The sequence below is a fragment of the Pan paniscus genome, chromosome 1, assembly GCF_029289425.2.
Source record: "Pan paniscus chromosome 1, NHGRI_mPanPan1-v2.0_pri, whole genome shotgun sequence".
In the NCBI taxonomy this organism is placed as follows: Eukaryota; Metazoa; Chordata; class Mammalia; order Primates; family Hominidae; genus Pan; species Pan paniscus.
The window spans coordinates 170,803,605-170,812,756 of NC_073249.2; positions in this window are offsets into that span (position 1 = coordinate 170,803,605).

Genomic DNA, 9,152 nt, shown 5'->3' on the forward strand with positions numbered 1-9,152 from the left:
ACTTTGGGGGACTGTTGGGAAGGCATGATTGGTTTTGAAATGTGAGGACATGAGATTTGGAGGGACCAAGGGTGGAATGATATGGTTTGGCTGTGTCTGCACACAAATCTCAACTTGAATTATATCCCCCAGAATTCTCACGTTTTGTGGGAGGGACCCAGGGGGAGATAATTAAATCAAGGGGGCCAGTCTTTCCTGTGCTATTCTCCTAAAAATGAGAATTTTCCTTCTCTTTATGAGGCCTATTCACCTGTGCTGTCTCTTTGGAAAACCTATGTTCCCATTTGTCCTTTTAGGAGGGGTTCATTTGTTCAATTTTTAAGAATATGCTTGTGTCTCACCTAATCTATGAAGCCTTTCAAGAATAGGTTTATTTGCCAGGTTTATTTGAATTTCTCCACCCCATATTGGGGGAGAGTTCCAGCAAAGCTCTGGTAACTCTGGTAAACTTACTTATTTATACACTCATCTTCCTCAATAAAGTGTAAATCCTTGACACACATGAATAAATCTCATGAAATCTGATGGGTTTATCAGGGGTTTCCACTTTTGCTTTTTTCTCATTGTCTCTTGTCTGCCACCCTGTGAAACATGCCTTTCACCTTCCACCATGATTGTGAGGCCTCCCCAGCCATGTGGAACTGTAAGTCCAATTGAACCTCTTTTTCTTCCCAGTTTTGGGTATAGCAGCACAAAATGAACTAATACGTTGTGGTACTCTTGGTAAGAAAGTATAATTCCTTAGCAAAGGATCTAACATGTTTTATGATTTAACCCTTGCCTACCAACTCAGCCTTACCTCTCCTCATCCCCTCCTCTCTCCCACCTTTGCCATTATTCGCCCCACATCAAACCACGAAGAATGTATTCACTTCCTTCTCTTTATCAGGCCTATTCACTTGTGCTCTCTCTTTGGAAAGCCCATGTTCCCATTCGTCCTTTTGGGAGGGGTTCATTTGTTCAATTTTTAAGAACACACTTGTGTCTCACCTAATCTATGAAGCCTTTCAAGAACATTGCCAGGTTTATCTGAATTCCTCCACGCCATACCAGTGGAGAGTTCCAGCAAAGCTCTGGTAACTCTGGTAAACTTACTTATTTGTACACTCATCTTCCTCACTAAACTGTGAATCCTTGACATACATATATACAGTCATGCACTGCATAATAAGATTTTGCTTGCATATACAATGACAGTCCCATAAAATTATAAAGAAGCTGGAAAATTCCTATCATCTTATGACTTTGTAGTCCTCATGACATCATAGGGCAGCACGTTAATCACATGTTTGTGTTGATGCTGGTGTGAGCAAACCTACTGCACTGCCAGTCATATAAAAGTATAGCACCTGCAATTATGTACAGTACATAATACTTGGTAATAACCATAAATAACTGTATTACTGGTTATGTATTTACTATACATTTATCATTATTTTAGAGTGTACATTCTTTACTTTAAAAAAAAGTCAACTGTGAAACAGCCTCAGGCAGGTCCTTCAGGCGGTAATTCAGAAGAAGACATTGCTGTCATAGGAAATTTCACAGGAAGTAGGTAAGACATGTGAACCTGATGTTGAAATGCTGTCTCCTATGACAACTCCATGTGTGTTATTGCCCCGAAGACCTTCTAGTGGGACAAGATGTGGAGGTGAAAGACAGTGATATTGATGATCTTGACCCTAAATTAATGTGTGTTTGTGCCTTATTTTTTAACAAAAAAAGTATAAAGTTAAAAAAATAAAGTTTATAAAGTATATAAAGAAAATATTTTTGCACAGTTGAACAGTGTGTTTGTATTTTTAGCTAAGTGTTATTACAACAGAGTCAAAAAGCTAAAAAGAGTTTAAAAAGTTACAGTAAGCTAAGGTTAATTTACTTATTGAAGAAAGAAAATTTTCTTAATGAAGTGTAGCTTAAACATAAAGTGTTTATAAAATCTATAGTAGTATACAGTAATGACCTAGGCCTTCAAATTCACTCATCACTCTCTGACTCATCCAGAGCAACTTCCAGTCCTGCAAGCTCCTTTCTTGGTGAGTGACCTATACAGGTGTACCAGTTCTTTTCTTTTATATTGTATTTTTATTGTGCCTTTTATATGTTTAGATACAGAAATACATAACATTGTGTTACAATTACTTACAGTATTCAGTACAATAACATGCTATACAGGTTTGTTTTCTAGGAACAATAGGCCATACCATATAGCCTAGGTGTGTGGTAGGCTATACCATCTAGGGTTGTGTAAGTACATTCTATGGTATTCACATGAGAAAATCAACAAATGATGCATTTCTCAGAACATATCCCCATAATTAAGTGATGCACAATTGTATCTTTTACCCCAAACCCAGAGAAGTGTTTGACAGATGGTAGATACTCAAGAATGTCTCATGAATGAAGAATTAATTAATTAATGGATCCAAAATAAAGAACATGTGTGGAAAACTGAGGCATGCTTACCACAAATGAAGGGGTCAACTTCTACTTAGCACCAGCTGTGAATGCCATGATAAATGTGGGCCCAGTATTGCCAGATCTTCCAATTTTTCAAGACAAGCAAAAAAATGTGATAAATGTGATTGTATTATGGAAAATATTACAATTTTTAATATTTTCAAGTCCTTTAAAATTATTTAAAATCTGGCCTGGCAAATATAATGTACACTTTCAAGTGTGCAATCTTTACCTGAGAAGAAAATCCACATTCCTTTGCATATAATCCATGCCTTTCCAAACTGGTACTTGCCTGCCTTTATTCTCAACTGGGCACTCTTTGCAATAACTTTCAGTTGCTATTTTAGTTTTGGTGTGTTGGTAACAACTCATTTTCTTCAAGACCATTTCCTCTTATGGGCTTCTCTTTCATTCTTTAATAGGAGAATTTCTCTCACATTTCAACCCCAGGTTCACATATCTTATCTATTTCCTATGAATACTTCTACTCCATAGAAAGAGACGCTCTCTTCTCCAGGATCCAAAAGAGCTCTGGGTGGATTTCTATTATTGTTCTTGACCCTGTATAGTATAGTCATTTGTCTGTGAGCTATTCCAAACCATTCTTTTATTTATATATTTTTGAAAAATGTGTTTAGTTCCTTCACTGTGCCAGATACTGTGTGGCTATTAAGGATTCAGACGTAAAATCAACATTCTCCCTGATTCCAGGGAGCATTCCATGTAAAAGGGACTGTATTTGTCTCTGAATCTCTATCACTTTGCACCAAATGATAGGGACCCAGTAAATTTTATTAAATGAGTAAAGTATACAGTGCTAATTTTCTGAGGATTTATGATTAACAATGCACTGTGGAGGAAGCAAAAAATATATACTATGCTGTCTTGCACATAGCAGGTACCACAGGAATACTTGGAAATGTTAATAAGAAGTGAAGCCCTCTGGATTTTTATGATTTTCCTGGGGATATCTATATATCTAGCTGCATCTATATCTACATACAGATGTAGACATATAAATGGAAAATAATAATTGCATTTGAAGTCCTATATATAAAGTAGATTATAAGTGTTACAGAAGTTTCATATAACAAACGGTAACCACGGGATGGGGCAATTAAGGAAGAAATCAGTAAAGAAGTGGTTTCTGAGTTGTGGGTTAAAAGATTAATATGATTAGGTTGGGGGAGAAGAGTGGAGCTCATGTTTATGGATACAGGTAGTGATGTAGGAATGGGCAAGATTTATTTGGAGGTGAGCCAACAGGAAGAAAAGAAGGGAAATAATATTTAGTGAGCACCTTCTATGGACCATACGTGATGATACACATATCACACTTCATTATCTCATATACTTACCACAGCCAGGCTGTAAGCTCCATAAGGGCAGGGCCTTCTCTACTTGATTCATCACTGTATGCTTGCACCAAGCACCGTGTGTTGCACATAGTGGGCATTCATGAATATTTGCTAATAAAGGAATGGATGACCCTACAAAGGAGATAAAAATAAGCAAACCTAAGCTCCGAGATGGACAGTGACTTGCCTGATGTCCAGGCCAGTAGTTCTCAAAGCATGGTCCTTGGATTAGCACCATCAGCATCCCTGGGGAACTTGTTAGGAAGAAAAATTCTTCAGACCTACTGAATCAGAAATCCAGGTGCTTCTGACTCACACCAAAGTTTGAGACATACTCATGCAGGGTATCAAGTGACAGTGCAAGGTCTGTCTGGCTTAGAATTCTGAACCGTGGTCTGCCTATAGCCAAGAAATTATTTAAGACTGCATTTTCCAAAGTTGGTTTTGTGGAACATTTTCTGCCCAATGTTAATAAATATTACTTGACAAAAAAGTTCCATGCCCCAGATATGTTTGGGAAATACTGCACTAAGCAAGGTAAAAAAGTTTCTTTACTGCAGAAATTTTCCAGGGTTTTGAAGTGCACTGTATTGTGAATTTCTGAGAAGGGAATATGATTTCCCAGTCTTATCTGAAGAAGAAGAGCATAGTAGTGAGTGTGGGCTTCAGTGGCTGACCACCTCAAATTCTGTCCTTATCATTGACTAACTTTGTGATCATGGGCAGTTAGCTAATAGCTATCTCTTAGTTTCCTAACCTGTAAGTGGACAATAATAATTCCTACTTCATGGAGATTTTGTGGAGATTAAATAATAGTGTAAGTAAATAATTTACCACAATTTCTGGTATACAGTAAGCTTGCAATAGATTTTAACCATTACAATTATTATTTTTTAAAAATTTTAGGTTCAGGGGTACAAGTCAAGGTTTGTCATGTAGGTTAGCTCATGTCATGGGGGTTTATTACACAGATTATGTTATCACTCATGTATTAAGCCCAGTACCCAAGAGTTATTTTTTCTGCTCCTCTCCCTCCTCTCACCTTTCATCCTCAAGTAGACCCCAGTTTCCGTTGTTACTTTCTTTGTTTTCATGAGTTCTCATTATTTAGCTCCCACTTTTAAGTGAGAACATGTGGTATTTGTTTTTCTGTTCCTGTGTTAGTTTGCTAAGAATAATGGCCTCCAGCTCAACTATGTTCCCACAAAGACATAATCTTGTACTTTTCTTGTGGCTGTATAGAATTCCATGGTGGTTATGTACCACATTTTCTTTGTCCAATCTGTCATTCATGGGCATTTAAGTTGATTCCATGTCCTGGCTATTGTAAATAATGTTGCAATGAACATTTGCATGCATGTGTCTTTATGGTAGAATGATTTATATTCTTTTGGGTATATACCCAGTAATTAGATTGCTGGGTAGAATGGTAGTTCTGCTTTTAGCTGTTTGAGAAATCACCATACTGCTTTCCACAATGGTTGAACTAATTTACACTCCCACCAACAGTGATATGCATTCCTTTTTTTCAGCAACCTTGCAAGCATCTGTTGTTTTTTGACTTTTTAGTAACAGCTATCCTGACGGGTGTGAGATGGTACCTCACTGTGGTTTTGATTTACCTTTTTCTAATGATCAGTGATATTGAGCTTTTTTTCATAGCTGTTGGCCACATGTATATCTTTTTTTGAAAAGTGTGTCTGTTCATGTCCTTTGCCACTTTTCAATGGAGTTGTTTTTCTCTTGAAAATTTGTCTAAGTTTCTTATAGATGCTGCATAGTAGACCTTTGACAGATGCATACTTCGCAGATATTTTCTCCCATTCTGTAGGTTGTCTGTTTACTCTGTTGATAGTTTCTTTTGCTGTGCAGATGCTCTTAAGCTTAATTAGATCTCATTTGTCAATTTTTGCTTTTGTTGTGATTGCTTTTTTTGTGCTGTTCCTATGTCCAGGATGGTATTGCTTAGGTTGTCTTACAGGGTTTTTATAGTTTTGGGTTTTATATTTAAGTCTTTAATCCATCTTGAGTTGATTTTTGTATATGGTGTAAGGAAGGGGTCTAGCTTCAATCTTTTGCATATGGCTAGCCAGTTATCCCCTCACCATTTATTAAATAGGGAATCCTTTCCCCATTGCTTGTTTTTGTCATTTTAGTCAAAAATCAGATGGCTATAGGTGTGTGGCCTTGTTTCTGGGCTCTCTATTCTTTTCCATTGGTCCACATGTCTGTTTTTGTACCAGTACCATGCTGTTTTGGTTACTGTAGCCCAGTCGTATGGTTTGCAGTTGGGTAATGTGATGACTCCACCCTTTTCTTTTCGCTTAGGATTACCTTGGCCATTCAGGCTGTTTTTCAGTCCCATATGAATTTTAAAATAGTTTTTTTCTAGCTCTGTGAAGAATGTCATTTGTAGTTTGATAGGAATAGCATTAAATCTGTACATTGCTTTGGGCAGCATGGCCCTTTCAATAATATTGATTCTCCCTATCCATGAGCATGGGATGTTCTTCCATTTGTTTGTGTCTTCTTTGATTTATTTGAACAGTGTTTTGTAATTCTTATGGTGGAGATCTTTCACCCCCTTCGTTAGCTGTATTCCTAGGTATTTATTCTTTTCATGGCATTTGTGAATGGGATTGCCTTTCTGATTTGGCTTCAGCTTGGCTATTGTTAATGTATAGAAATGTTAGTTACTTTTGTACATTGATTTTCTATCTTGACACATTGCTGAAGTTTTTTATCAGCTGAAGGAGCTTTTGGGCCGAGACTATGGGGTCCTCTAGACGTAGATTCATGTTGTCTGCAAACAGAAATACTTTGAATTCCTCTCTTCCTACTTGGATGCCCTTTATTTTTTTTTTCTTGCCTGATTTCTCTGGCTAGGACTTCCAATACCATGTTGAACAGTAGCATTGAGAGATGGCATCCTTGTCTTGTGCCAGTTTTCAAGTGGAATGCTTCCAGCTTTTGCCCATTCAATATGATGTTGGCTGCAGGTTTATCATAGATGGCTCTTATTATTTTGAGGTATGCTCCTTCAATACCTAGTTTTTTAAGAGTTTTTTTTTTTAACATGAAGGGATGTTGACTTTTATTAAAAGCCTTTTCGTCTGTTGAGATAATCATGTGGTTTTTGTCTTTAGTTCTGCTTATGTAATAAATCACATTTATTGATTTGCATATGTTGAACCAACCTTGCACCCTGGAGATGAAGACTACTTAATCATGGTGAATTAGCTTTTTGATATGCCACTGGATTCAGTTTGCAAGTATTTTGTTGGGGATTTTTGCATCAAGATTCATCAACGACATTGGCCTAAAGTTTTCTTTTTCTCTTGTGTTTCTTCCAGGTTTTGGTATCAGTATGATGCTAGCCTCATAGAATGAGTTGGGGAGAAGACCCTTCTCCTCAATTTTTTTGGAATAGTTTCAGTAGAAATGGCACCAGCTTTTCTTTGTACATCTGGTAGAATTCAGCTATGAGTTCTTCTGGTTCTGGGCTTTTTATGGTTGGTAGGCTATTTATTACTGATTCAATTTCAGAGCTCATTATTTGTCTGTTTAGGAAGTTAATTTCTTTCTGGTTCAGTCTTGGAAGGTTGTAAATGTCCAGAATTTATGTGTCTCTTCTAGGTTTTCTAGTTTGTGTGCACAGAGGTGTTTGTAGTAGTTTCTGATGGTTATTTTTATTTCAGTGGGGTCAGTGGTAACATCCCTTTTGTTATTTCTAATTTTGTTTATTGGAATTTTCTCTCTTTTCTTCTTTATTAGTCTAGCTAGCAGCCTATCTATCTTATTAGTTTTTTCAAAAAATAAACTCCTGGATTCATTGATCTTTTGAATGGTTTTTTGTGTCTTGATTTCCTTCAGTTCATATCTGATTCTGCTTTGTTGTCTTCTGCTACCTTTGGGGTTGATTTGCTCTGGCTTCTCTAATTCTTTCAGTTGTGATGTTAAGTTGTTAATTTGAGATCTGTCCAGCTTTTTGATGTGGGCATTAAGTGCTATGAATCTTCCCCTTAATGATGCCTTAGCTGTGTTACAGAGATTCTGGTATGTTGTATATTTGTTCTCATTAGTTTCAAATAACTTCTTGATTTCAGCCTTAATTTCATTATTTACCCAAAAGTCATTCAGGAGCATGTTATTTAATTTCCATGTAATTGAATGGTTTTCAGTGATTTTCTTAGCCTTGACTTCTATTTTTATTGTGTTGTGGTCCAACCATGTTTTTGGTATGATTTTGCTTCTTTTGCATTTGCTGAGGATTGTTTTGTCAAACTATATGGTCTATTTTAGAGTATGTGCCATGTGGCAATAAGAAGAATGTATATTCTGTTGCTTAGCAGGAGAGAGTTCTGTAGAGGTCTATCAGATCCATTTGGTCCAATGTTGACCTTAAGTCCTGAATATCTTTGTTAAATTTCTGCCTCAATTATCTGTCTAATACTGTCAGTGAAGTGTTGAAGGCTCCCACTGTTATTCTGTGGGAGTCTGTGTCTCCTTGCAGGTCTCTAACAGCTTGTTTTATGAATCTGGGTGCTCCTGTGTTGAGTACATGTATACTTAGGATAGTTAGGTCTTCTTGTTCAATTGAACCCTTTATCATTATGTAATGTCCTTCTTTGTCTTTTTTGATCTTTGTTGGTTTAAAGTCTGTTTTGTTTGAAATTAGGATTGTAAACACTGATTTTTTTCTGTTTTTCATTTGCTTCATAGATTTTCCTTCTTCCCTTTATTTTGAGTCTATGGGTGTCATTTCATGTGAGATATGTCTCTTGAAGACAGTGGACCTTTGGGTCCTTCCTTTTTATCCAGCTTGCCACTCTATGCCTTTTAATTGAGGCATTTAGCCTGTTTACATTAAAGGTTAGCATGGATGTGTATAGATTTGATCCTGTCATTGTGTTGTTAGCTGGTTATTATGCTGGTTTGTTTGTGTGATTGCTTTATAATGTCACTGGTCGGTTTGTATTTAAGTGTGCTTTTGTATTAACTGGTAGTGGTTTTTCCTTTCTATATTTAGTACTTCTTTATTTATTTATTTATTTATTTTCATTTTTATTTTTTGAGATGGAATCTCACTCTGTCACCCAGGCTGGAGTGTAGTGGCACGATCTTGATTCACTGCAACCTCTGCCTCCCAGATTCAAGCAATTCTCCTGCCTCAGCCTCCCAAGTAGCTGGGATTACAGGCACGTGCCATCATGCCTGGCTAATTTTTTTGTATTTTTAGTAGAGGCGAGGTTTCACCATATTGGCCAGGCTGGTCTCAAACTCCTGACCTTGTGATCCACCCACCTCGACCTCCCAAAGTGCTGGGATTACAGG